The sequence below is a fragment of the Catharus ustulatus genome, chromosome Z, assembly GCF_009819885.2.
Source record: "Catharus ustulatus isolate bCatUst1 chromosome Z, bCatUst1.pri.v2, whole genome shotgun sequence".
Lineage (NCBI taxonomy): Eukaryota > Metazoa > Chordata > Aves > Passeriformes > Turdidae > Catharus > Catharus ustulatus.
The window spans coordinates 14,073,189-14,100,456 of NC_046262.2; the positions used below are offsets into that span (position 1 = coordinate 14,073,189).

General features: G+C 43.4%; 1 protein-coding gene across 4 annotated transcripts in view; it reads left to right on the plus strand.

The window, feature by feature from the left end:
• Positions 1-277: 277 nt before the first annotated feature.
• GHR (growth hormone receptor) overlaps positions 278-27,268 on the plus strand; it is a 122,410-nt gene continuing 95,419 nt past the window's right edge. For 2 of the 4 annotated variants that reach the window (XM_033086258.2, XM_033086262.1), the window contains exon 1: positions 645-706. The gene's annotated coding sequence lies outside the window, so the exon portion shown is untranslated. Of the gene's footprint in view, positions 362-644; positions 707-14,166; positions 14,185-27,268 lie in introns of those variants that run through there. The other 2 variants (XM_033086259.2, XM_033086261.2) reach the window with 2 other exon arrangements.

Here is a 27,268-nt window from a genome sequence, read left to right on the forward strand (position 1 = left end):
AGCCCCTGGTTCAGGCCGGGCCAGGAGCTCGCTCCGATAGCCACAGCCGGTGGGACGGCGCTGGGGCCGCGCTCCCCCGTCCGCCCGTCCGGCCGCGGTGCCGCTGCAGTAGCGCCGGCCCCCTCTAGACGGAGCCCCGGGCGCAGCCCCAGCGCCGGCACCGGCCGGGGCTCGGGCCGGGCGGCGGCGGTCCCCGAGCCGCCCCACCCCGCAGACGGCTCCGAGCCGCTCCGGCCCCCTCCCCGCGGCGGCGGGGCCGGCAGCTGCCGGGCTGAAGGAGGAGCAGGACGCGGCGATGGCCGCTGAGTGCCCCGTGCCCCGGCAGGGCAGGACAGGCGCGGAGCGGGCTGCGGCAAGCGAAGTGAGTGCCAAAACCGCCACCGCTGCTGCTGTGTGTGGGGAGGGGTGTTGGGGAGCGCTGCCCGCCGCCCCCCGCCCCGCACTGACCTCCCCTCCCTCCCTGCGCTGCTCCCCGCTCCGCTCTCCGCCTGCCCCGCCCCGCCCCGCGGGAGGAGTGCGGGCTCAGCCCGCCGCCCCGCCGCTCTCGCTCGCGTTTTTTTTGCCGGTCGCTGCCGCCCCAGAAGTTGGGGCCGCCGCGGCGGCCGCTGCTGAGGCGCTCCCATGGTGCCGGCGCCCGCCGGGGGGGCGCACGCCCGCTGCCGCCCGCCGCGCCGCCGAAACTTGGGGGAAGTTTGCGAGCGAGTCGGTGAGTACGGACCGGGGGGCGGCTCCTGCCGCGGCCGCTTCCCCGTCCCCGGGGGCGACGGGCCGGGGTCCGGCTCCTGTCCGGCTTCACCTCCCCTCGCCCGCGGTCTGTGAGCTTGCCGCTCGGTGCCGGGCGGTGCCGCAGCCGCTCCGGGAGCGGGGCCGCCCGTGTCCCGCTGCTGCGGGCAGCGCGGCGCCGGAGCCGGGCCGGGACTGGGACGGCGGGCGGGGGGCGAGAATTCCTGCCATGTCCCGTGCTGTGGGTGATGGAGGGGGCGCCGGCGAAGAGATGCCTAGCATCGGAGACCTGGAGAAACAGTTTTCTCCAGAGACACCCTCATTTCTGTGTGGACTTGGATTTAAAAAGCACAGCAGGAATGGTCGTTTAGCTGCCAGCGTCTCAATCTTCCCCCCGTAACAGACCTAATCAGAATTTTTCTTCTGTGTGGTTCCTTCCAGTTTCTACAATCACTGCAATTCCACCTTTTTTTTTTTTTTTAATGCCATTTGTCCATGATTTTGTTTCTTATTGTGTGGCATGCTGTAAGTATTGCATAGGACAAAAAAAACAGAGTATTTTTTGTAAAACAAATACTGCAAACGTTCTCAGCAGAAGTGTGCAAACAAGTTATATAGCAGAGGAGTAACTAGTGCTTTATCGTAGTAACGTCTTCAGTAAAACTTGTTGCAAACTCTACCAGGACTAAGACTAGAGATCAAGTGAGTGGATGTGAATTAGTTACTCATATTTTCAGTGCGCTGTATTTTGTTTAGCGTATAGTTTATTATTAACTTTATGGCTTTCAGTCACACTTTTCTTCTTGTGTAGCAACTGCAAAAGACCCACACCTGGTCATCTTACTGGTCCTGATTAAGTCAGAATTAAGAATGAAAAAATTAAAAAACTGTAGCCCACCACTTCGTTTGGATCCCATTTTAGTAATGCTATAAGTGAGTGTTTACTGATAGAAAAAATTGAAGTTGTTTGTCAAGATCTTTTTAGCTTAAATGCGAAAGACTTAACTATAGTATACCCTTGATTGCTCACATCAGCAATGAAAATGTAGCTGGGCATAGAATCAATTTAAGGGGATTTGGTAAGTCATATTTAAATGCTGGTGTTTATTTAAGAGCTGCTATTTTAAATATTGAGATTAAAATACGTTACAATTGAGATGTCTTGTGGCTCTGAGTGATAAATGCAAGTATTACTGAAAGTTAGTCAGACAACTTAAACTGCTTGAATAGGAATGTGGTGTCTTTCATCTCCACATCTCAGTCTCGCATTACTGGAATTGCTACTTGCCGTGTTAATTCATGATGTTAGCATGTTCTAATAGTTATAAAGGATTGACAAACAAGACAGCTTGAAATCCTTCTGAGGAGTAATTTCTATTATTGCCAGTAAGTGGTAGTGGTACGTTTATCAAATACATGACTATAACTGCTGAAACTTACACTAATGTATAGAGAAGTTATAGACGCCCATCAAATATTTTTAAATTCTCTGAGTATGGTCAATCATTGTTTTCATTACCATGGGCTGTTTCCTCTCCTGGTCTTGTTATGTTTGCTCAGCACAGTGTAAAACATCAAGGGCTCTGTAGAGGCAGCCCAAGACACTGCTCCCAGGAGAGTACGTGGGTGTCTGTGCCACACTGGCTGTGTTGGGGAAATCTATAGAGCTCTGTTCTAAACATCTTTTCAAACTGAAGTAGCATGTAATCCTGTATATGACCTCTTGTCCTCTCTTCCAATAAGGAATGGTCAAAACCTCTGAAGGCAAGTCTCCCATTCACAGATTGGTACCATTCCTTTTCATGAATTGGAGACTGAGGAAGCATGAGTATATAGTGGTCCTTTTAGAGTATAACTTGCACTTACAGGGTCTCTTTTGCCTGACCATATATACATGTCCTATGCTTATAGTAACTGAGTTAGGCCTTGCCCCTGTTAAACGAAACTTTTGCTGCAGAAATTGTTTTATCTTGCTCTATTGAAAGGAGCATTGAACTGAATAAGTATAACATCTTGTATCTTATTTGAAATACCAGGTTTCCATGAATAAAATGGAAGCTGTGAATATTTATCATTGAGAAAGCAATGTAGGCAGAGATACTTTAATTTTTTTTTTCTCTTATTGAAAAATAAGTGCTTTATCAGACACGACAGCACTTGCTTGCATTCAGGCCAGTTGAAGATCTCGCAATCTTAAAGTACGTGTCAAAACATTTCGAAAGCATTGCAAATGAATGGAATTGCAAATGAAAGCACTACAAATTATAGGAATAACAAGAAGGGGGGATAAACCTGATGGGATAAGAAAGGGCAAGGCTACCAGCAGTGTAATAAAGAGTCTACTCAGTCCACAGGGGAGTCCTTCAATGATAGGTTAGCTAGAGGGTCAGGTATCTTTTAAATAAAGGGTTTTTCTTATCTTGTTACCAAATACTTGTCTGATGGAAAGACAATTATTGAGCCCAGTGGACCTGAGGTAGTATTTCTGAGGAGAGGGCAGTATGAGGAAAATGGGGAGAGAGGTAGTAGGGCTGCTACTTTGGTGTGGTGAAGGCGAAAGGCTGATGCAATGAGATACTAGCTTGGCAGGAACAGATTTATGTCAGGACTTGAAGGAACACTTTGTGCTCAAATTGTTTATCACAAGGGAAATCTTTCTTTACCGTATATGAATCCTAGTTTAAATCTTTGTATGAGGTGGGTGTTTGTTTACACATCATTTTAGTTCATGAGAGATGGAACAAGCATCCTCTTACCAAAGAGCTGGTTTTCAGTGTATGAGAAACAATTTTTCCCAGAAAATTGGAAAGGCTGTTTTCTGACAGAGGTGAATGTTGTCCATATCACATGTGCTGCAGAGTATGAATTGAAAATACATTTAAGTGCATATTTTATTGACCTTTGGAAAGCATGTATTCTATTGAAAATACCTTAATCACTAAAATTAATTATTTTCTTCATTCTTAATTAGTTAGTATAAACCTCAGACATGCTTCACAGTAGCAGGGTGACTTGCAACAGGGTGGAACTTAATGGCTCACTTGAATGGTATTATATACCTTACTATTTGCTGAACATTTCAGATGTACAATGTTGTGAGGATGTAAAAGACAATAACTCTTACTGAAGGAATAACTGCTGGAAAACACAACTGATGGTGGATGCATGTGCACAGACACTTGTGTCAGAGTAACTTTTGAGATGTAATATTGCCCCGCTTTGTTACTATCTACTCAGTAGCTGAAGGGCTACAAGAGTAATTCAGCATTTCTGAGTTTTAAAACTCCATCTGTCATGCTATTCATACTTACCATGCTAATTTAAACCATTTATGTTTGTCTTTTGACTTGCCAAGAAATCCAGACTGCAATGCCAACACCCATACCTACTAAATCATGTTCAGCTTTATAAGTTAGACTTACAAAAGTACTCCTGTTTGAGTGACACAGTCTGCAACATAGTCTTTTGTCCTGCTGCGCCCATGGTAGAAGTTAGGTTTCGTGGAAGGGATCCAGTGTGTGGGATCATGGTCCTGTGGGGGAAAGTGATGCAGGGTTGCATGGAGAGCACTGGAGATATGGTGGAGACAAAAAAACTCTGCACAGTGACTGCTGGTGAGAGGATATGAAACTCTGGTAAATATAGGAGAGAATTTTAACCCCTCTGCATTAAGAGAATAAACACAGCACCCATTCTGTTGGTGTGGAATGATTTATGCTTCCCTGTTTCTCCTCTTCTGCAACCATTTAGCAAGGCTCAGAGCATTAGGGTATTACAGTGCTAGACCTGCTTGGCCTCTGCATCAGGCACAGAGTGACTACTGAGGATGGATTCATAATGTGTGAAACTGAGCTCAGAATGTGCAAAGCAAAGACGCTTTCCCAGCTTTGTGCTCATTAAGGCAGCAGATTGCTGCCACTGATCACTTAATAAGCTTACTTCTTGTAATCCTAGAACAAAGGGGATATAGGAAAAAATAAATGCAAATAATCAGTTGCATTTAAATAGGACATTAACAGGGATGGAGATAATTAATATTTAGAACTTCAAAAGCTGTTTAAATACTGCCACAAATACATTATGATCCTCAAACTTTGTTTTTAAGTGGTCAGTCCAAACATGAAATATTGTTTTGGATGCACAACAGTAATTTTATACAAAAAAAGTCAGTAGTTAACAGACAACAGCTCTGAGGGGAAGTTAGAAAGAAGTTATTAATAACAGCTATAATGTTACAGCATTTAAATGTTCAAGCATTTAAATAGAATTTGAGTTTTTACTGCCTCAAGAGAAAACAGGCTCAGTAAAACTTCATATTGCAGTAAATCTCTAGGATGAGTTGATGGTTGAGCAGAAACTGTACCTGTGTTAGTTTTGTGAACAGATATCTTTGTGCCTGACCAATATGCAAAAGTTTCAGGTTTTAATCCATACACATTCTATCTCTACAGCCTTTTTGGTATAGCCAAACAACTCCCTTTGTGCTGTTGGAGTTTGGGGATAGTCTGACCATAAAGTACAGTGTGTACGACAGAATAAACAGACCATCACATTTTATTCCAGCTTTCTTCAGTTAAATGAGCATGCAGTCAGTTTCTGCCTTTTGTGCCTGTTTCCAGCTGCAGCAAGCAGTCTGATTTCTGCTATATTTTGCTTTATTTTTTTTTTTGCCTGCCTTTTTCATACATGGCGTTATGTTAGGGCTACCTAGAGAATGAGTTGGGTTGTCCTTCATTGCATGACTGAAAATATTGTTTGAATTTATTATGGAATACTTTTTAAACTGTGTTTGCTCAAGAACCATGCTATGAGCCTACTTTATAATTGTTCTGAGCAATTTTTTGTTTACTGTTTGGTGTTTTGATGGTTTGTGGCATTGCTAACGGTTTTATGCGATGCTATAAAAAGCGAGTGAAAACAAAGCTCAGTACCTTCTAGATGGTGGTCCTTGTCCCTTGCTTTCAGGGGTTGAAGAAGACTGTGGTACTTTCGGACCAAACGTTACCTGTTCTGCCAAGAATCAGGAAGATCTGATACTAGGACTGAGGGAAGGGCAATTAAAAGCTGCTGTATCTTTGGGTTTTGCTTGCGTTTTATGTCTGAGTCTGTTACACTACATCAGGGGAGCACTGTGCAACTTTTACTTAAAAAAAAACCTCTAAGAAAACCACAGCTTTCGTAATGACTGTGACAATTCACAGTCAGACAGGATAGCTCTAAGGACTAAGTCAGATGTTAAGTAAACAGAGTGGAATTCAACATGGTCAGAACTCTACCAGGCTATCTCTTTGACAGGACACGTAGATAAAGCCTGATGAGCTGTGCTTATGCTGGCACTTTGCTCTTGTAAGTTGGGTCCTGGCTGGTTTAGGGCACAAAGTAGGTGAGTTTAGCCACCTGAAGGAATGATTTGCAGGGTGCAGTGGGAAATCCTGCTCTTTTTCTAGAATCTGTTTGCAGGTTTTGGCTGAGGCACACACATAACTGCAACACATGCAGCTGAAACATTACAAGCTGGTGCTTGTTACATATAGTGCCAGCCTACTGGTCCAGCAAGTGTGAATGAGCTTATCTTACAGCTGCAATGTTTTTGCAGTAGGATCAGAAAGAGTGTGTGAGACAGTGCTTTACACTTTTCAGCCGTGATTTCTGACCTTTGGAGAGCGGCAGTGTGCCTCTGGGTGTGCTCGTGCTGGGTGTTGCTAACAAACACTGCACAGGAGAGGTGCTTGTTACGTGATACGGTGACTACTGGCCGGCTGTACGCCCGCCAGTTCTGCTGCTGCAGGACAGCGTGTACAGCACGGAGGGACTGCAGCCTGAGGGGAGAAACGGCCCTCCACTTCCCTGTGAGAAAGGCTATTTTTGTGGAGCTGTGCGATGAGCTCTGGTATCTTCCAGCTCTGAGGTGCTTTAATTAGGATGGCCATATAAATTGAAAAAAAACATTTCAGAAAAAGAAGTCACTGTTGTAAAGAAGCCTGTGCCTCATTATGGCTGGTTCTTAGATAAGTATTTTGTTTGAACACCTAATTTCTTTGAAATAATGGGTAGCTTTGAGAAAATTCATTTCTTTGATTGTACTAGGTCCAGATTTTTTTTGATGGCATGCAATTTTATCAACCACAAGGCACACACAAGTGGGTTAACTGCAGTGGATTCTGCTTGATGGTTCTCAGGGGTCTAGCTGACCACAGAGGTGCTGGTGCTGACATTAAGGAAGCATGGCATTCATCTCTTTTACGTGGTGTGAAGGGCCTGTCTAGCTTGCATTGAAGCAAGAGGAGCAAGAATACAGTAATTTCATGACCATAAGGCACACTGGGCTATAAGGCGCACCCCCCCGGGAGCCGGCACATTTCGCAACTTTGTAGATCAGATAAGGCGCACCGGACTATAAGGGGCACTTTTTTTTTTGCAGTGAGGAGCCGGATGGCATGCAACAAAGTAACGAATTGCTGGCAGGTGCTCAATTTACAAACATTTTTCAAAGATTGGTGTAGCCTTTAAATGCAGCCCCAGGCGCCCTCCCCGTGCAACGGGCCCTGGCACTCCCGCCCGCCCCCGGCACTGGATGGCACGGCTCACGGCACCCGGCTCCCACCGCGCGACCACGCTGCGTCCTGGCTTCCCTGCGGCCGGCGGCGGCGGCGTTTCCCGTTGCTTCCCCGTGGCCGCACCGCTTCTCTCCGCATCCCTGGGGCTGTGCCACTTGTCGCTGCTTTTCGGTGACCGCGAGGGCTTCCCCGCTGCCACTTCTCGGCGGCCGCAAGGGGCTCGGCTGGCGCCGCGATTTGGCGGCCGCAAGGGGCTCAGCCCGTGCCGCTTCTTGGTGGCCATGGGGGCTCCGCCGCCGCTTCTTGGCGGCTGCAAGGGGCTTGGCCGCTGCCGTGATTTGGCGGCCTCAAGGGGCTCAGCCAGCGCCGCGATTTGGCGGCCGCGGGGGCTCCACCGGCACTGTGATTTTGGCAGCCGCAAGGGGCTTCCCCGCCACTGCTTCTCGGTGGCCGCAGGGGCTCGGCCGGCGCCGCTTCTTGGTGGCCACGGGGGTTCAGCCGGCGCTGCTTCTCGGCGGCCGCGGGGGTTTCCCCACTGCTGCTTCGCCGCCGTCGCTTTTTGGCGGCCGCAACAGCTCGGCCGGCACCGCCTTTTGGCGGCCGCAGGGGCTTCGCTGCCGCTGCTCCGATGCCACTGCTGGGTGGGCTCTGCTCGGGGCTGTTGCGGCTCGCACTTCTCGTTTCCTCCGGGCCAGGGCCTCCCAGGTTCTCGTTTCCCCCGAGTCCAGGCCAGGGCCAGCACCGCCCGGCTTCTCGTTCCCCCCGCGCCCGTGGTGGCGCCGCCCGGCTTCTTGTTCCGCCCGGGCCAGGGCCGGCACTGGCTCCCTCCCTCCCCTCTTGGCTCCTGCCGGCTGTGGCCGCCCGCTCCCGCCCCCACCTCGCGACTCGGCGCTCCCGCAGCACCACCCCCCATTGCGGCTCGCACTTCCGGTTTGGCAAATCTCGCAACTTTGTCCATCAGATAAGGCGCACCGGACTATAAGGCGCACTTCCAGGTTCGGGGAAAAAATTTAGTCAAAAGGGTGCGCCTTGTAGTCGTGAAATTACTGTATTTGCTTTATACATCAGCTAGCATGGCTTTATATGAAGGGGAGATCTTGCCTGACAAATTTGGTGTGATGGAGCTACAGGTTTGGTGGACAGAGGCAGAGCAACTGATACTAAGTGGGCTTACGCAGTTTGACACTGTCCTGCAGGCCATCCTTGTCTGTAAATTAGAGAGACACAAACTGAGCACTTACTGATAAAGAGCTGGCTGGATGGCCACACTCAGAGTTGTGGTCAACAGCTCATTGTCCACATGGAGACCAGTGACAAGTGGTGTCCCTCAGGGGTTGGTCCTGGGGCCAAGACTGTTCCACACCTTTGTCAGTGACATGGACAGTGGGATTCAGGCACCCCCAGCAATTCTGAGCTCAGACACTGAGCTGGGTGGGGCAGTCAGCACAGGGGAGGAAGGGACGGCATCCACAGGGACCTGGACAGGTTTGACCTGCAAACCTCAGGGAGTTCAGCAAGGCCAAGTGCCAGGTCCTGCACCTGTGTTGGGGCCATCCCAGACACACTCCCAGGCTGGGCAGAGAAGAGATTGAGAGCAGCCCTGTGGGGAAGGACTTGGGGGTGGTGGCTGATGGAAAACTCACCATGAGCCAGCAGTGAGTGCTCCCAGCCCAGAAAGCCAAGGGAATCTTGGCTGCATCCAAAGGAACATGGCAACAGGTCAAGGGAGGGAATTCTGTCCCCTATACTGCTTCTGTGAAACCCCACCAGGAGCACTGTGTTCAGCCCAGGTGTCCCCAACTTAGGAGGGAGATGGAACTGCTGGAGCAACTCCCGAGCTGATAAGAGGGCTGGAGCTTCTCCCCTAAAGAGACAGGCTGAGAAAGTTATAGCTGGAGAAGGTTGTGTGGGGGCCTCAGAGCAACCTGCCAGTACCTGAAGGGGAGCTACAGGGAATCTGGAGAGGGACTCTTTGTCAGGAGGCTCTAGAGATGGAACAAGGAGTAGTGGGTACAAACTGAAAGAGAGGAAATTTAGGTTAGCTTTAACGAATAAATTCTTTGCTATGAGTGTGGTGAAACAGGTTGCCCAGGGAAGCTGTGGATTCCCCGGCCCTGGCAGTGTTTAGGGCAAGGTTGGATAAAGCCTTGAGCAGCCTGGTCTAGTGGGAGGTGTCCCTGTGCATAACAGGGGAGATTGGGGCTGGAAGATCATTACGGTGCATTATAACCTTTAATATTTCTATTGTTCTGTGATTTTTCAGGCTTATGGGTTATCATGGTATAAGACCTGTATCCAGCACGCAGGGGAGTTAAGCAATATGTTTGACCCTTGTATGTTTGATCCAACTTGTGTCATAGATGAGTGCACTTAATGCCATGATGGAAAAAGTAATGTTGTTTACTGTTGTACCTATGCGTTTGTTGTGGCCTGTTCTATTGTTTTTTTCCAAATATAAAATCTTTTATTAAGGTAATCAGGTGTATTGTGAAAATCATCCCAGGTCCCTTTTCCTCTCCTGTTCTACTACTGCAGGTGAAGGTGAAGAGCTCTCTCCATAAGAGCCCAAGGAAGCTTTGTGGAGCCAGTGTGAATAAAAAAATCCATCCATCGAAAGGAAAGAACATGCTTCTGTTTTCTTTGCTGAGGTGGGAGATGCACATTTAAAAAATAATTTTGACCTATTGTTTGAATGTTATTTCAAACTCAAGGAAACGAGGAGCTAAGTTAATCACAGGAGATCTTCAATTAGAAGAGGGAAGATGTTTTTCGCTGTGTTAGAATGTGTTGAGTGTTTCACTTCACTAAATCATGCAGAAAAGGAGAAGATGTTGAAGGATTAAGAGCCAGGAACTTCATATAGATTCTGGATAATTTGTGAAACAAAATGTAATATGTGCAAGTAGGAAGACCACAACATGAAAACCTGGGGAGTTAATGGTTGTTGGAAAGACTGAAGTTACAGGCTCTGAAGCATTTGGTTCCACTGTCTTAAGTGGGCATTTATGTGAACACATAACTGAACATAAGGTGGCCAGTAATCAAAAGAACATGTTTAAGACCAAGACTAATGATTTGTTTAACGATGTTTGAGGTGGCTGGGCTAAAACACAGTAAAAAACCCAACTTCCTCAAGATGATTGAAAAATTCTAATGTAATTTGATTTGCACACAGAATTATATTTTCATACTGATTTAGTTTAAAAAAATATTGTTATTGTAAAGATTGTAATGTTTCATGGATAGAGCTATGTTAGGAGTAGAAGTATTTTTGGTAGAGTAGGATTGGTTTTGCCAGTGGCCTGCATTGCTATGCTTTCCAAATGGCATACTAGTTGCAGTCTTTTTTAGCAGCCTGTCAGTGCAATAGCATTTAAAAATAGAGGGAACAGAAAGATGGTATTTTTGCATCAAACAGTTGATGTCATTCACCTATTCATTTTATATGTGAGCAGTTGGTACACATACTGTTTATATTGCAGTTTGTGTTTTATTTACTAATGCTGGACTAGGAAAACAAAATGTAAACTGTCAATAAAAAAGGACAGGCACCATTTGTTCTTAGGCTGAAATAGAAGAACTGTCTCTCACTCATTACATTTTTGTTTGGAGTTTTTAAACTTCTGAAAGGTTCCTGCCAGGGAACCTGATCTTACCAGAGACTGCAATTGTTCATGTGAACTGTTCATATATAATCCCATTTATAAGAAGCAGAACTGTGGCTTTCCAGGCAAAAGAAGAATTATCCTTTCTACTTTCTATATCTCAGGCACCTGCTCCGACCAAGTATCTTGAAAATTAGAGAAGTACATTTCTTCCATTTAAGATTGAGCAGTACTACAGAGCAACAGCCTCAGCTGTGGCTTCAGAGCCTGCAGGTCATACAGCTCTCTCTTCTTGGGACTGTTCATTGTTGCTTCATATCCCAGTAGATTGATATTTTCAGATCAGATGCTCTGATTGCTCCCTGTTATATTCCAAATACAGATAGGTACTCTTACAAAATGTAATTAAAAGACGTGGTCAAAAGCAGTGTGCTTGTTTACGGGCTGTGCCTTGTGGAGCCTTTCAGACAACACAGGCTGAAACCAGCTTGGGGAAAGTGCTGGATATGCTCAGCCAGAGATAGCAGCTGCAGCTTCAGCTGAGCATCCAGCAGCCATGAACACAGCTGCCATCCCCTGTTCCTAACCAGCCCCTCTCCCTTTGCTTCTGCTGGGCAGAAATTGAGGTCTGAGTTTGGACTAATGTATATGAAATCAGCAATCAGTGGCCTCTAATACTAGAGAAGCAGAGGATGATCCAGCCCATGTGTTGTGTGTCCATCCCTAAGAGGGCAGTGCTGCAGAAGCCACTAGAAGTGTGGCACCAGTGGAGATGGAAACTTGCTAAAAGAGAAGAGCAGGAAGGTTGAGCAAACAACTGTATTCATTAAGGCAATTGCTGTACAGAAATGAGGCAGGGAAAGATGAAGGTCAATCTATGTTTTGTTCCATTTTTTTTGCAGTTCATATGCAAATTACTGGTAGTCATTTATGGGTTCTATAGTCACACAAACAGTACCGGAGGAATTTGGGCATAAGAAAAATGACAAGAAGGAGTACCAAAAGGACATTTAACAGGCTAGCATCGATATTTTACCTTGTGTAAACTTTCTGGGATGCATGAAGCGACTGAGACATCAAGTAATTCTAACAATGTAGATCAAGGATGGAGGGTATGTACTTCTGCCTCAACAGCACTGACCTTTTGTGTGTTCTACATTATAAATAGTTGCTTATCGGCAACTCTGGCTTTTCCATTGACTTTTGATCCCTACTGCTCTTACCATTCATTTCTTTGTCTTTCTCTTGGCAGAGGACTTCAGTTACTACAGGAAAGAACTAATGCCATTCATTATATTGTTTTGTCATTTGAAAAAGTCAAAACAAATGCTCCTATTGCTTTGACTTTTTCTTTGCAGGCTCACGGTATGTGGGGTTGATGAGGAATGATGCTTTCAAAGCTGTCGTTGTAACTCCTTACTGAGAAATTACATAAGGCCCTAGGGAACTGTATGCAAATAATTTTACAGATTTTAGGTGCATTTTATATAGTGTTAGTACTTCTTGATATTGTTTGGCTTAAAAGACGTATTCATGAGTGTTAAGTACTGGCTGCTCTTCCCTGGATTATCAGCAAATCACTGTGTAGAGCATGGTCATTTAATTGTTATAAATATAAGCAAATGTTGAGATGATAAAATAGAGCCACACAGACCACTAGAAATATTTATCATGGGGTCAGGAAGACCCAGAAGAGTAGCTTCTCTTCAACTATTAATACCGTTGGGCATTGAGAAGTTGTGAAGGAAATTCCAAACAATGTCTCCAAGTTTTGCCAGGATTACTCAGTGGAATTACTTGTTGCCAGATGCTCATGCTGAAAGAAAGAGAACAGCAACCACTGTGGTGGGAATTAATTTTCAAATTGCTCAAAGCCAATTATCAGTCCAATTGTTTTTAGGGGATTATTTATACTCTATGGACTGTTCTACAGTTTGAATGACAGACAAGCAGGTAGAAATTTTATTTATGAGCGAAGTGTTTCTCACCTTTATCCTGTTAGCTGTGGGAATACATGCAGCATCTTCTATTTGGGATTTCAGTGTAGCTGTGAAAAAGGGATTGGAGCACAGATTGTGGGATCAGAGTGAAAGATTTGGTCTGTTTTTCCCAAGCAGTAGCTCCTGGAAGCGATACGGAGCTTGTGGCTAGGAATGGAGCCATAACCCTGTCCGTGACTGCATGGGAGGCTCTGCAGTGAGTTCAGAAAGACCTCAGCCAGATGTGAGCCTTCAAAGCCTCTGCTCATGGCACTGCTTTCCAAACCATCGCAGAACCTCATACTTTTTTTTCCTTCCTCTTGGAGAGGGGAATACTTGTGTGTTTTGGTGTTGTTTTGAATGTATTGTGCTCTTAGTTTTTATGCAGTCTTGGAATTAGTAATAAACCAGGTGTTGCTTGTGTTTCATGGATAGTATATCCAACCCAAAAGTCCAAGGAGCCTACAAACAAACTATTCCTCTTCTTCCTGCTGTTCTTTTTGGCAGTAGCCTAAACTAAAAGGTTTACATGAATTAAAGATTCATGGCTGAGTATGAAGTTATTTGCTGATCAGACCCCTTGGCACAATTTGTTAATAATGTGACAATCCAGCTCTATACTCACTAAGTATATTTGATTGCTTCAGGGGTAGGTGCTGCTGAGAGGAATTTAGCATCCTTTCTGGAGTCTGGTTTGTTGATTATTGTATGACCCAGTTGGCAGCAAGTCTGTCCTATGAGGCACAGGACAATAATACGCTGCACAGCTATTTTGCTAAGTAGTTGAAATACAGTGCCAGCATTATATGGGACAGATACACCTTTGATAACCTATTGCTGCCAAGTTGCCCAATAAAAAATCCAACTTTTTATCCATCGTGAAACTTTCCTTCACTGTTCATCAGCAAGCTGAGCCTGAGGAGCTCTGCTTCTGTTGAGATTTAAGGGAAAGTTTCTAGTCATGGTGTCAGTTCATCATGTTGCTCACTAGCAAATGACTTATTTTGAAGTTTTCCATACTGTACTAGATTTCTAAACATTTGCTTGAAATTCAGCATAGTTTCAGAAAATTCATGTTGGGCTGTCAAACTTATTTAAATGTTATTTCCATAAATCCAGAAAAACTAAAATACCACTAGTTAGGTATCCTCTAAGATAATTTTAGTTCGTAACTCTTGTCTCTGCAGCATGACAACTTATCTGCAAGAAACATGCACTTCTTCACCCATCTCAGAATGGCTAAAAACTTGCTCTTAAATCTGGCAGGCTTCAACAAACCAGGCCCTCGGATACACTCTGCAAAGTTAATTCAGTCACCTGGTATGGATAGTCTGATTTTTTTTTTCCCCTCTGTTTAAATTTCTCTGTTGTTTGAACTCTGCCTGAAGAGTAGACTGGCACATGTTTTCTTATTTTTCAGATCAGTCATGCCAGCTATGCATAAAAGAGCTGGAGCAAAAGCATTCCATATCCGTTAAGTGTTTTATTTTCCAGACTAAAAACTGAATACTTGCAGCTTGTATGTCATTATATGCTTGTCATTCCTAATTACTTTCTGGCATGTTCCTGGGTGTTTTGTAGACAGGAAAATGCATTTGATTACTTTTTTTTAAGCTAGGCTAGCAAAGAAAAAAATGAGGAAGGAAAAAAAAATTCTACAAGAAGAGAGAGGGACTTTTTACAAGGGCAGGCAGAGATAGGGCAAGGGAGAATGTCTTTAAAATTAAGAAGAAAGGATTTAATTAGGTAGTTGGATGAAATTCTTTCCTGTGAAGGTGGTGAGGCACTGAAATATGTTGCCCAGGGAGGTGGTACATGTGCTATCTCTGATGATATTTAGAGATATTCAAGACTGGGTTGGATAGGGCTTTGAGAAACGTGGTCTAGTGAAAGGTGTCCTTGCCCATGGCAGTGGGGTTGGAACTAGATGACCTTTAAGGCTCCTTGCAGCTCAAGCCGTTCTGTCATTCTGTGAGGTAGAAAACTACTGAGAGAAAGAAATGTGTGGGTATAATAACTTTTTCCTTTCTGAAAGAGTAACTTGCTTGTCTCTTACTATCAGTAAGCATTTTGTCTTGAAGGAGTAAGACTATTGCATTTCGTAACTGGAAATTAATCAAGCATATCATTATTTTCAAGGCTTGTAAGTATGTGATTTTCCCTTGCAGGAATTCTGAATACCATGGTATGTTTTACTGAAGGAAAACATTGTGTTTGCATATTCAGATTTTATATGCACAAATTCATGAATGTGTACAGAGAACCAGGTTTGCAGTTCTGACCCTTCAAATAAGCTACCAGGTGAGCTACAATAGCTCAGCTGAGGCTAGTGGTAAATAGAAACTGTGCCAATGAAGAAAAGAGTTTCCCAGCCAGCATTTCCTTTGCTCCCTGACAGCTTGACTGCTCTAGAAATGTGCTGGGACTATCAGAAGCCTTTTAGCTCCTAAAATAGCTGCTGTTCCTCAGGCAAATCTTCAGAGTGACTGAAATTAAGAGTCATGCAACTTTATGGGGCATGTACAATACTCAGGCTGCTTATAATAGATTCAGATGTGAAATGGCATTCAATGGCTATGGCCACAAATTAAAGCCCAGACTGATTATTTAGGGTGGCTCTCATCTGTCTGCCATGGAGGCTGTAGTGTAGGCTGCAATGAGCTGCACCCCTGACTGGGAGCACAGTTTTCACTGGGCTGATGCAACTTGCCTCACAACCAAGTACCAGGAGAGATTGGCAGCCTATGGCAGGAGCCTGCCTTGTCACCAAGAAGGGCTTGTCAGGTCCTTTTGGCAGCAGCCCACAGCAAGGTTGGTTTTGGCCAGGCTCAAAGCTGCTTTTTGCCAGCCCTACGTACCAGCCAGCAGATGGGAAATGTGACCTAATGGTAGCTTGTCTGTGTGGGTGGTCTCTAAAGTTTGTTGAAGTTGCTGAAGAGTATTCACATGATGTAGTATTAAGTGTCTCCACTAGATACCTGAATTGTGTTTTGCCTTCTATAAAGACTCAACAGGCTATGAGAAGTGCAAGACCACCTCAACCACGTCAGTTTAGTGCCTGCTTTTCAGTGGTGTCTGCTGAATTTTACTGGTAATGTGTCTGCTGTGATAAACAGGAGCAAAGACTCTTGCCTCGGGTGACAATAATTTATTACTTATACAGTGCCACAGCCATAGTTTGAAATTCAGTCAGCTATGCTAAACAAATATGAAGATGCCTGCCCTGGAGAATTGGCAGCATTCAGGAATAGCAGGATAATTTATGGTGCTGAGCAAAACAAATAGTCACCTGTGGCTGTGCTGCACAGTGAATACTTGTGCTTTTGTAGACTGTGTTGCCAATCAAATGATTCCCAATATTAGTTGCTTTTTTTTACCTTGCTAAAATAGCTGTAGGAAAATAATTTTCTGAAATCTGAAGTTTTAAAGGAATTTTGAATATAGCCTGATGAAATATGACAGCACAGGAATCCTGGAATCTTTAACTTACAGTGAAGATAATTCATCTCTTCTGTGCAACGACATGTATAAAATTTTTACTATAAGATTGCCTCTGAATTGCCAGTAATTCTTCTGGAAAAACAGAAATTTTCAAGAAATTAAGCCAGTTCCAGCTTTTTGGCTTGAATTAGAGTAATAGTTTCATCTCTCAGAAGCAACTATGACTGTATAACTCATGAATGCTAGGCTGGATAAACACATTTAAAATAAAAGCTTTTTCAGTCTGAAGAATTATTTTAAAGAGTTAAAAAACAGCTAAACAAAAGTAATTTCAAATAAATCAAAATAATTTCAAGTGCATTTGTACAAACATAGAAAATATTTTGTATTGCATAAAATGATACAAATTCACTAGAAATAAAAATTTCAATCTTCCTATAGAATTTTACGACATGAATGAAGCCAACTGAATTTTTTTCATGTCACCAGAAGGGTCTGTTACTAAACTGTTTTTTGCTGCCAGGCTGTCTGCTGTCAGCTGTTTTTAATAGAGAAGAAAGTGTTTTTACAATGTTCATGAAGATGCATTGAAAAAGGCAAAATTTAGTTAAATGATTACTGACAGATGCAAGGTGTTGATTATGCCAGATGCTACTCTTGGGCGAGGATTGTGGTAGACATGATGCTGCTGCTGGCGCCATGAGTGCTGGAGCACTGAGTGGACATATCTCTGTCCTTTGGAGAGTGTGCAGCCTGCGTAGGAGGCTGTAACCTCTCATGTAGATGGGTCAGCAGAGCCCCTCAGCACCTTCCAGTGAGCTCCAAAGGGTCTGCTACAGGGTCACTTTGCTTTTCTTTATCACCTAGCTGGGAAACAACTACTTCACCACCAACTGCATGGTTTTCAGGCTGAAGCACTTTGGGCTCGCCACCCTTTTCCAAGCTCCATCTAAAGTCTTGCACCTCCTCTGTAAACAGACTGTCACTCTCTAAAGCTTTCTCCACAGATCAGGTTTTCTGAGTATTTTATCTTCATTGCCCTCTTTGGCACAGTCCTTCATTAAGTATTGGAAAGGAGCAGCCCTCTAACATGTGGTGCTCCCATTAATGCAGTACAGAATTCTGGGTGCCTGTGAGATGATTTTCTCATCAACTTTTTTCTCTTTAGATTTCAGAAGATTTCTTTTGATTTTGGTTTGGTTTTTTCCCCTCTTCTCCTTGCAAAACTGCTGCCTAGCCTGCAACTCTTCACACTACATTGGTTAGTGGTACAATATGACACATTTAATCTTGTAATACAGCAATGAGAAAAATGTATTGAATAATGAGAAATCCATAGATGTGATCAGTTTTCTTGTTTGGTCTTTTCTGTTTGGTCTTTTTTCTACAGATGCTGCCCCAAAATAATGTGTTTTAGAGGAAGCTTCAGACTGAAAATTGCTTTAGTGAAACACACCACATCCATCTTTATTTCCAGGTTAGGTGTGGGCATGACAGGATTTGCTGTGCATCTTGGAGAAGTCCCATGCTGTATTAGCATGACATTGATGCCCTGCTGTTTGTCAGAGCCAACACCAAAATCCTGTTTGGTTTTGGTTATGTAAAGGTCTTGGCTGTCATTTTTTCATAGGCTAAGGTGGTAACTGCAGTGCCCAAGCTAAGCATCTGACAGTACAGCTTCCCTTTGGATCCTAACTGCTGCTTACAAAACATTGCAAATACAGCTCCTAAGCTGGCAGGGTGCTTGTCTTCAGCTGCAGGGAGAGCCGTTTTGCTCAAAAGGCTTTCGCTCTCCCTGAGGTCTATTGCAAAATGAAAATGTTCCCTTTCTTTTTGGCATCAACTCAGGTTTGTAAACTTTGATAACAAAAGAAATACTGAGTTCATATTCCAGAATACTTGGAATGTGGTTGTTGATTTTTGGGTACATAGAGCTCTTGCTCTCACACAGAAGAGTTTTGCCTTTAAAATTCCATCTGATCCCTTTACAGATTTTTGTTGTTTATTCTGTCAGAGGGCTTATTCCTGGAAAACTTAGTATGAGCACAGTTTCCAAATTGTGCTGAGGGTAATTGTTCTCTCTTGCTGTGAAAGCACTTGGTGAGATGCATAGTGGACATCTTCCATCTACTGATTTTTTAGCACCATGGATGGGAATGTTCACATTATCATAGACAATGAATGGATGGGGTACACACCTAGAGATGGAGATGGGCAGGTAACATGTTGGTTTGATGTTTAGCTGGGAGTTCTGACTGTTGGGCAAGTGGGAAGGGGCAGTATCTGGGAGAAGCTGCAGCAGGTAAGACTTTTCGGGCGTCACCTACTGACCTTCATCCACTCGCCTTGGGAACAGATGGTGCTCCTTGTTCTCCAGCCTATCTCCTTCTCTTGGATACCCTAGCCTTTCAGGTTGACCATCACTGCATGTGTATTGAAAGGTGAACTCCCATTCAGCAGCCTCTTCTTTCATCTTAATCCAGATGCTGGATTTTTAAAATATTGTAATTGTTGTTTTCATGCATTCAGGGGGTAAGAAGGACAAAAAAGTTCTGGGTTATAAGGACAGGTTTACAGAGGCTTTGAAGATGGGCATGTTCTGTATTGAGGAATAATGATGTTTCCCAACATTAATCACTTTGCATTCCATTTCCACTATGACAGCTCAGATATAATTACTGCTCACCTTGGGCCACTTAAATTAGTAGTGTATATTCCTGTGAACCTTTTAACGTGCTAAATTAATCACATGGAGAAAGTTAATGCTATTTATATTTAAATAAAAATTTGCCAACCAGGCAGGTGGGAAGAGTGTTTTTGTGTGCGATGTTACCATTTATGCTCAACTACCTGAGGAAGGCTGGTGTCTTTTTGAGAGATTATGGATATGAGCTTCTGATAAAGCCAATTTACTGTAATAAAGGGGCTGGTTTTTTTGCAAAGGGCACTGTCCACTTGAATATTGTGACAGTCAGTAATGTTAAATGCCTTATGGGGGGGGTATCGCCTTTCTTCTTACTAGTCCTGTTTATTTATTGATACTGTCATGTTTGGGGAGGGTTGGATGCTGAAAAGAGGTGAATACATGTAACAAGATTCATTCTGTTTGGTTCACCTCCATACCCATTTAGCACCTTGCTTAAGATTTGATCTTACACATACTGCTGAAAAATGCCTTAAAAGCATTTTACTTTCAAATAGGTGCAATATGCCTTTCTCTTACTTTTAATGGAATTTTACAGACTTCAGTGTTGCCTATGGGATTTTGCAAATCCTAAGGGCTGAGGCCCCTGAAGAAATAAGAAAGCCCATTTTTAAGCACAACTTTAAGCTAACATCTTGCATGTTGAATGTCTGTGGTAAGCTTGGCAAGTCAAGTAACTTCCTAATACAATCCCATTCACCATCTTTGGCATATGAATTCCTCAGCTATTTAAAACAAAGAGTAGAAACAGCAACTTTTTTTACATCTTCTTTCTTAGCCTGTGAGCAAAGTGATGTACAGATGCATATGTCGTATATTGGTTGCTTTCTCAGGGTGGACTCTACTTAGGTCCCAATTCTGCAGTGCAATTTCTAAGCATAAGCCAATGTAGAAATCATTGGTGCACGATGAGAACATGCCTCTCTGTGAAAAGGGTTCATTTCATATCTTGGCCATGTTGAGGGAGAACAACAAGGTGCATTTTATCATGGAAATATTTGACAAACTGTGTCAAGTGCAAGGAAAGGACAGGAGTAAAAGTAGTATATAGGAGTCAGTCATACTTGTTTAAAACAAAAAATTACTTTCCATGTTAAAATAACCAGCAGTTGTGTTTGCTTGCTGGAATTCATGTAGTTGAATTGTTACCTCAAGAGAGTGTGCTCCCAGTTAATAGAATGTTACCCAAACTTTACCAAAGTATAAGAATTTCAGCACGTTTCACTATTAAGCTGCTTTTAGAAGTAAGACACATCTTGCCCTCTCTTCTTCGTACTTTTTCTTTAAGCAACAGTTAAACCATCTCAATGCCACTTATCACTGGGAGATAAATGAACACTGAAATGGGAAACAGTTTTGCCCTTTGCAATTTATATATCACTTCAGCGTAGTGACAAGTGGCCTTTAATTAAAAGGAGAGACAATTGTTTAATTGATTGCAATGGAGGATTTTAAAAGTCTTTTTAATTGTAGCACTTAAGATATTTTCCTCTCAAAAGAAACTGATATATTAATTTGTACATTTGTTTCATTGTCTTAGTGCAAATACTAATAGCATTCCAGAGCCTTCTCTTGTTGCAGGGAATGCTGCTGTTCATCTCCTTGTCACCTATGGCTCATACTGTTGTACCCAATCCTAGATTCTTCAAATCTTGATTACCCAGAAGACAGAGTTGTTTTGTTGCTGTGCTCACCACCAACGTTGTTAGCTAATACATTCCCTTCAAGTGAAATGCAGCTACAGTGATATTTCTGGTTTTGTGTAACTTGCATGCTTTGTAAACATCAAAATATCAAAAGAGCAGCATTTTCAAAAGTACAATATGACTTAATAAATGTGTTTCTGATGTTTGTATCTACTGGAAGAGGCGTTTAGAGATGGGAGGAGAAGGATTTATTGAGAAATAACAAAATGACTCATCAGAAATACTTGTCCTGGTTTTTTTCCCATGAGTGGCTATTTCCATTATAAACTGGAGTGGTCAATGTCTGCCTGAATGGAATTGAGAAGATAGCTCTCAGAAGGTGAAATGGTTTGTAATTTTTAACCTTCCTTCACTATGTTTATACCTACTAGAGGCGGAAAGAGTTTAGTAGCTCTGAAAAATGTTGTCTAGTTTGCTTATGATATCTTTTTCTAAGAGGAGAAAAAAAAAAAGAAAGAAAATGGACATTTTCCCTTGTTCCTGAAATTCCTAACATGAATGTGTTTATCCCACACTAGATGAAAAGATGGACTCCCTCTGACAATTAAAGTTACTGTCCATTAGGAAGTGTGTGTACTGCACTTAATGAAGCAGCACTTAGCTTTGCTAACATCACTCTGCAGCACTACAGACATTCTTTTAACACGAGTGGATTCCCAGAACTCTTGCTTTGTAAATAATGTCTGTGCCCAGTGAGCCCTAATTGATAATGACTGTTAATGTAATACCTGCTGGTTGGGCCTGGTCTTTACTGAAAGAGCTCTTTGAAACTTATTTATTGATTGCTGCAATTAGTTTTGTTTACAAAAGCAAAGAAAGAAACACCAAAAAAAAAACCTGAAAAAACCCAGACATTAATTTGCTCTCAGTTTTCTGATAATTGGTTTTTTTTTTAATAGAGTTAGTGATATTAAAGTCTCAAAACCTTTGTCTGCCTTTTTACTTGTAAAGCATTTGCTGGTTTTCGTTATGATCTCAGGAGTGGATATTGAATAATTGCAATTTTTCTGTCCAGTTCATAAAAGGTCACCCCAAAATAAAGACACAGAATTTGCCTACTCTCTGTATCATGAGGTTTTTATAAACTAATTATTATTTATTTATCTATGCAGAAAGTGAGATTTAGTCACAAGGCTGAGATGGTATTCTCCTCCCTGTATTCAGGGAGGAGAATATATTTGCACACACTGTACAGACATCAAGCTTTGAACCCTTGTCCCATGGTACAGGCTATGCCCAGCTCTGCTGCTGTCTGCTGAAGGGGGATGGGAGTTGTGCTTTCATCTGGTGAATGTTGTGCTTTCATCCTTCTCACCTTTTACTGTTTCCTTACAGGTTTTGATTTGATTGCCATTATCAGAGAAGGGATAATGCTTGACATGAATCATCCAATGGTGACATTCATGTCATGTTTTAAATTACTTAGTGGTTGCAAAGTGATCAGTTTATGAAGTGGTAGTTGAATTTGTTTTCCCTTTCTGTGTTTTTACTTCAAAAGTGATTTACAGTAATTTCACGAATACAAGCCGCACCAATTTGACTAAGATTTTGCTCCTAAACCGGAAATGCGGCTAATAATCAGGAGCGGCTAATACAACCTCAGAAGTGCCTGCCAGAGTGCTGAGCCGAGCAGCTGCAAAGTCGGCATTTTGCGATTGTTACAAATCGCTACTCTGTTGCACCGCGGGTGGAGCCTGGCTCCCTGCAGGCAGCAGGGGGGGCGGGGAGAGAGGCGGGAGAGCTCTCTTTCCTCCTCTGCCACAGCCCAGGGGAGAGACGGGGGGGGGGGCACCGCCATTACTGCAGCTCGGGGAGGAGAGGGGGGACCCGGGCCGCCACTACCGCGGCCCGGGGAGGGGGGGGAAGCCCGCGCCGCCATTGCTGCGGCCCGGGGAGGGGGGGAGAAGCCCGCGCCACCATTGCTGCGGCCCGGGGAGGGGGGGAGAAGCCCTCGCCGCCATTGCTGTGGCCCGGGGAGGGGGGGGAAGCCCACGCCACCATTGCTGCGGCCCGGGGAGGGGGGGGGAAGCCCGCACCGCCATTGCTGTGGCCCGGGGAGCCGACGGGAGCCCCACGCAGCCATTGCCGTGGCTCAGGGAGCCGACGGGGTGCTTTGTCCCCGCCCGCCGCCGCCGCGGCAGGAGCGGGGAAACTCCGTCCCTGCCCGCCGCCGGCGCCACGGGCGCGGGAAAGCTCCGTCCCCGCCCGCCGCCGCTGCCGTAGGAGCAGGGGAAGCTCCGTCCCTGCCTGCCACCGCAGGGCAGCGCCGACCCGGGGTGACCGAGCCCAGTGGCAGCGGCGGCCGGCCCCGAGCGGCAGCACTGGGCTGGGCCACCTGGCCCCGTCAGCAGCCCCTAGCGGGCCGAGCCTGCACAGCCTTAGCTCAGCCAGTAAACCCCGCCCTCCCGCGGTTCTGTTACTAATTGCACGCGGGTCCTCGCTGCGAACGACAGAGCGGCTTATATTCGGGTGTGGCTTATCTATGGACAAAAACCAAAATATTTGCCAAGACCCAGAGATGCGGCTTATAATCAGTGCGGCTTGTATTCGTGAATTTACTGTAATTATAATTTTTAATGACTAGCACTAGCTTATGTAGAAGTGCCTATTAGGAGGTAAGATTTGCTTCAAATGACCTGAAAAACAATAGTCCATAAAAGAATGCTTGAAAAAGAATTAATTGCTGACTTTTAGTAAAGGTTTAATCAATAAATAATTATTATTCTCTCTTTATTGCTGGGTGATTTATGCTCTTGGTTTTCACTGCACTTTAGACTAATTTTTAGTATGTATGTCAGTTTTATCCAGCACTGCACCAATGAGGAAGACAAATACACTATGTAAAATCAGAAAAATTAGCTATAAAATCTAGCAGGATATTTTAATTGGGGTAACTTAAGTAGCATTTTTTTGAGCACTAGGTTCTCATTTTGATGTATCTCTGTAAGGGTACATGCTTGGAGACTGATTTATGCCCTTATTCACTCTGTGCATCTCACATGTATTTTGGCTGGGCAGGTGCACTCTGAATTTTTTGTTAGAAGTTTATCAAGCCAGTTGGTATAATCTGTCAGTCCTGGGTCCAGAATGGACATGGCATCATAGTGGTTCAAAATTTACAGTTCAGTGTGTGCTTTACAAGTGACTACTCCAACCAGTGGAGAGATGATGAAGTTGTAAATGCTCTAAGGCACAAGGAGTGCAATAAAATTGTTCAAGATGCAGCCAGGCCATTAATAATTAGACGTCAATATAGTCTGGTGTCTTGTTTTGACATATGTAGTCATAAAACCAGCAAAACAAATTTACAGCACACTTTCATTTTACCACTACTCCGTACAAATAATAACCATTAATAAGTATTTCTTTCCTAGCTGTTATTACAGTCTAACATACTGGTGTATAATATATTTGTAATTAATGAGAAATGTAGTTAGTTAAAAATCCCCTCCTTTACAGAAAAATACTTCAAATGTAATAGAAAATTTTAAGTGGTTTGTAGCCCTTATGAATATCCAACATTATGGTAAACAGATATTGTAGACTGTTAAAAGGCCTGGGTTATTTTGTTGTTGTTATTGTTGGTTTTGTTTGGTTGGCTGGTTTTATTTTCTCAGAATTTTGTTTTCTGCATATTCTGTTGTCTGTCATTCCCAGCATGCGCACATAAGAACCTCCACAGTTTTGGTCTTTGTTAATAGCTTCTGTATATTAGTAAGACTGCACCTCTGCTGAAAGTGGCGTGACATCTGGTGTGATTGACAGTATTTAAAACTAGTAGAGGCATTTGCATTTCTCTTCAGGATATTCAAGACTATTTTTGACTCTTTCACGTGGCAGTTGCCCACCACTTCACTTGGGATACCCTGACAGCACCATTGGGTTGTGCTGGTGTGAAACAGGGCAGCCAGTACTGTCCAGATGTGCATCCTGCCATTCCAGGAATTCTTTCAACAAGTTCTTTTGCTGAACACCAGCACCTGGCTTTCACCCTTCTATCCTTTATGCAGGAGAGCCTCCTTGGATTTCGTATTTTGGGGGGAACCATAAGGCATGGCTGTAGTGTTCCTGGTGTTGTACCACAGCCTGTTAAAAATGGCCTTGCAGCTTCCCTCTGAGATTGGTGTCTCCAGCAGATGGAAATGGTTGTCTTGGAGCTGTGGATTGGTACTTTAAGCATACCTGGAACTAGGACCTGCAGAATGGCCACCTCTTTACTATTAAAATGTTTAGTTCTTAAATCACGCTTAAGAATTGTTTTCGTCTGTGGGACTTGACCCAATCCCAGGATCTGCCAAGAGCCATGGTGAGATAACCAGGATTAATGGAAAAAGGAATAATTGTTCTTTCAGGAACAATTTGCTTGGGAGCATTCCCGTGTTTCATTGGCACCCAGCCCAAGTGGGACATGAGATATTAGTCCTTTTGTTCCTCTTCTGACCTTTCATATTGAGGTCATTATGGCTTTGGCAATCTGGTGGTGAAGACTTGGATACTCTTCTGAGCTCTTTGAGTAAAAAACAGCAACTGTGGTGAATTCCTGTGATGGACAAAGGAATATCCTGATGGATGCTAAGGCCAGATTGACCAGGAATTTTGAATGGGAGAAAAACTTTGACTTGCTGAAGATCTAATTTAAAAGGAGAGAATAGCATTTTAGTTTCAATTTCATAATCACATAAAACTTGTTTTAATGGCTTTCCAACAGAGACATCACACAAGGTTTTTCTTGTGCTTATTATATTGTATAATTGGTTTCTGGTAGTATCAAAACACTAGGAAATCTCTCTCAATAATGTAATTAATCTCTAAATGTTACAATTTAGTCTTAGCAAGGTCTGTTTTCCCAGAACCTCATATTTAACATCCAGACGCTTTGAATTGTGTGTGCACGCTTTGATGTTCTGTGGTTTTGGCAGTCAGTGCAGCATTCAAGTAATAAAACCTAGTGCTCACATCACCTCAGCTTTTGATGGCAACCACTGTGTCACTGAGCAGTTGTGTCTAGTAATGCCTGGATTTAATGGGGTTCAGAAGCTTGTCATGGGGTTGCATCAAAACTAAAAACATTAAGGCTTGACTCTAATTGTCCAGGTTTTCAGAAAGTGAGCTTTCAAGTCTAACTGCTTACATGTATCAGTATGTACTACTACAACTACTAGAATATGCATTAGTAGCACATAAATGCCAAAAACCAAAAAAAAAACCCCAAAACAAAATAAACAAAACAAAATAAAACCCCAACCCATGATATATGTTGAAGTTACTAGGTCCTTCTTAAAAAAAGAGGACTGCATTAAGTCTGAGCCGTATTCAGCATGAACTTCCAGTGGAAAAATACATGAAATAAATCAAAATTTTTCCCCAGCATATCTATTAAAGTCCCCTGGAATATTATGCAGAATTCTTATATTCTATGTGTAGACTGCTTCTGTGGAAGCTGGGTGGTTCTTGATGCATCCACTGGTACCTGATGCAAATGCCATCTTCCCATGCTGTCAGGGCTGCTGGCACCTGTCCCCTGTGCAGTCCAGAGAGAGGACAGAGCATTCTGCCCCAGAGCAGGTGGTGCAGCTACTGGATTTTGCTTATAAATAATTTTGAGGGTGGAGCAAAATAAAGAAATCATGTAGTTCTTGTTGGAGCTGTTTGGTTTGTCACAGGCCCAGTGTCTATAGATAATGATAGATCTCTGCCTTTCGGTAAGAAAGTCTGTGTTGCACAGAAAGTAAATATACGTTGTGGAAGTTTTTGAGTGTATTCATGCTGTTGACCCATTGTTAATGAGAAATCCATCTTTGCTCTGTTGAATAGCAAATTTATTTGCATCTTTCTGTGTTTTCTTTCTGAAGCTGGCAGCTGACAAGTAATTGGCATTCAAAGCAGGGTTCTAAATGGAAAGAAATATAGATGAAAGAAACTGACTTGTATGAATGTAGCATTGAAATACCAGGATTTTTGGGGGAGTAAGAGAATACACCTGAAAATAACTGAGGCTGATACTAAACAAAGGGATAGTAATCTGTGCTTCTGTGGCATGTTTCTCACATGCTTTTGGAGTACCTGAAATACATGTTCTCCACAAGGAGTAAACACATGAGATTCTTCAAGATTTGGGCTAGAAATAATAAGGCCCAAAATTGCAAGTGTTATTCTGGAAAATACTGATAATTCTGTGGGCATTAAACCTTTGTCTTCAGAAGCCTAAGAATGTTTATCTATTATTTGTCAGGCTCTTGAGCTGTGTCTAAGGTGTATAATGCATACCATTGTGAGATGTGTTCCTTTTTAATATTGCAGACCTTTGTTTTTTTGCCAAACACTGTTAGAGGAGATCATTAATCCCTGATATTCTCAGTTAAGAAGAAATTAAGTATATCACAGATAGAGACCAAAAGGAAAAGACCCTGAAGCAAAGGTGTAAGGGCTTTGTTCATTTTTTATTAAGAAAAGGCAAAGGCTTCTCATCACCATTACAACCTTCTTTAAAAGGTGAAAATATTCTTTTCCCATATTGACTGTTTATTTAAGCTTGACTTTCATGTAAACTTCT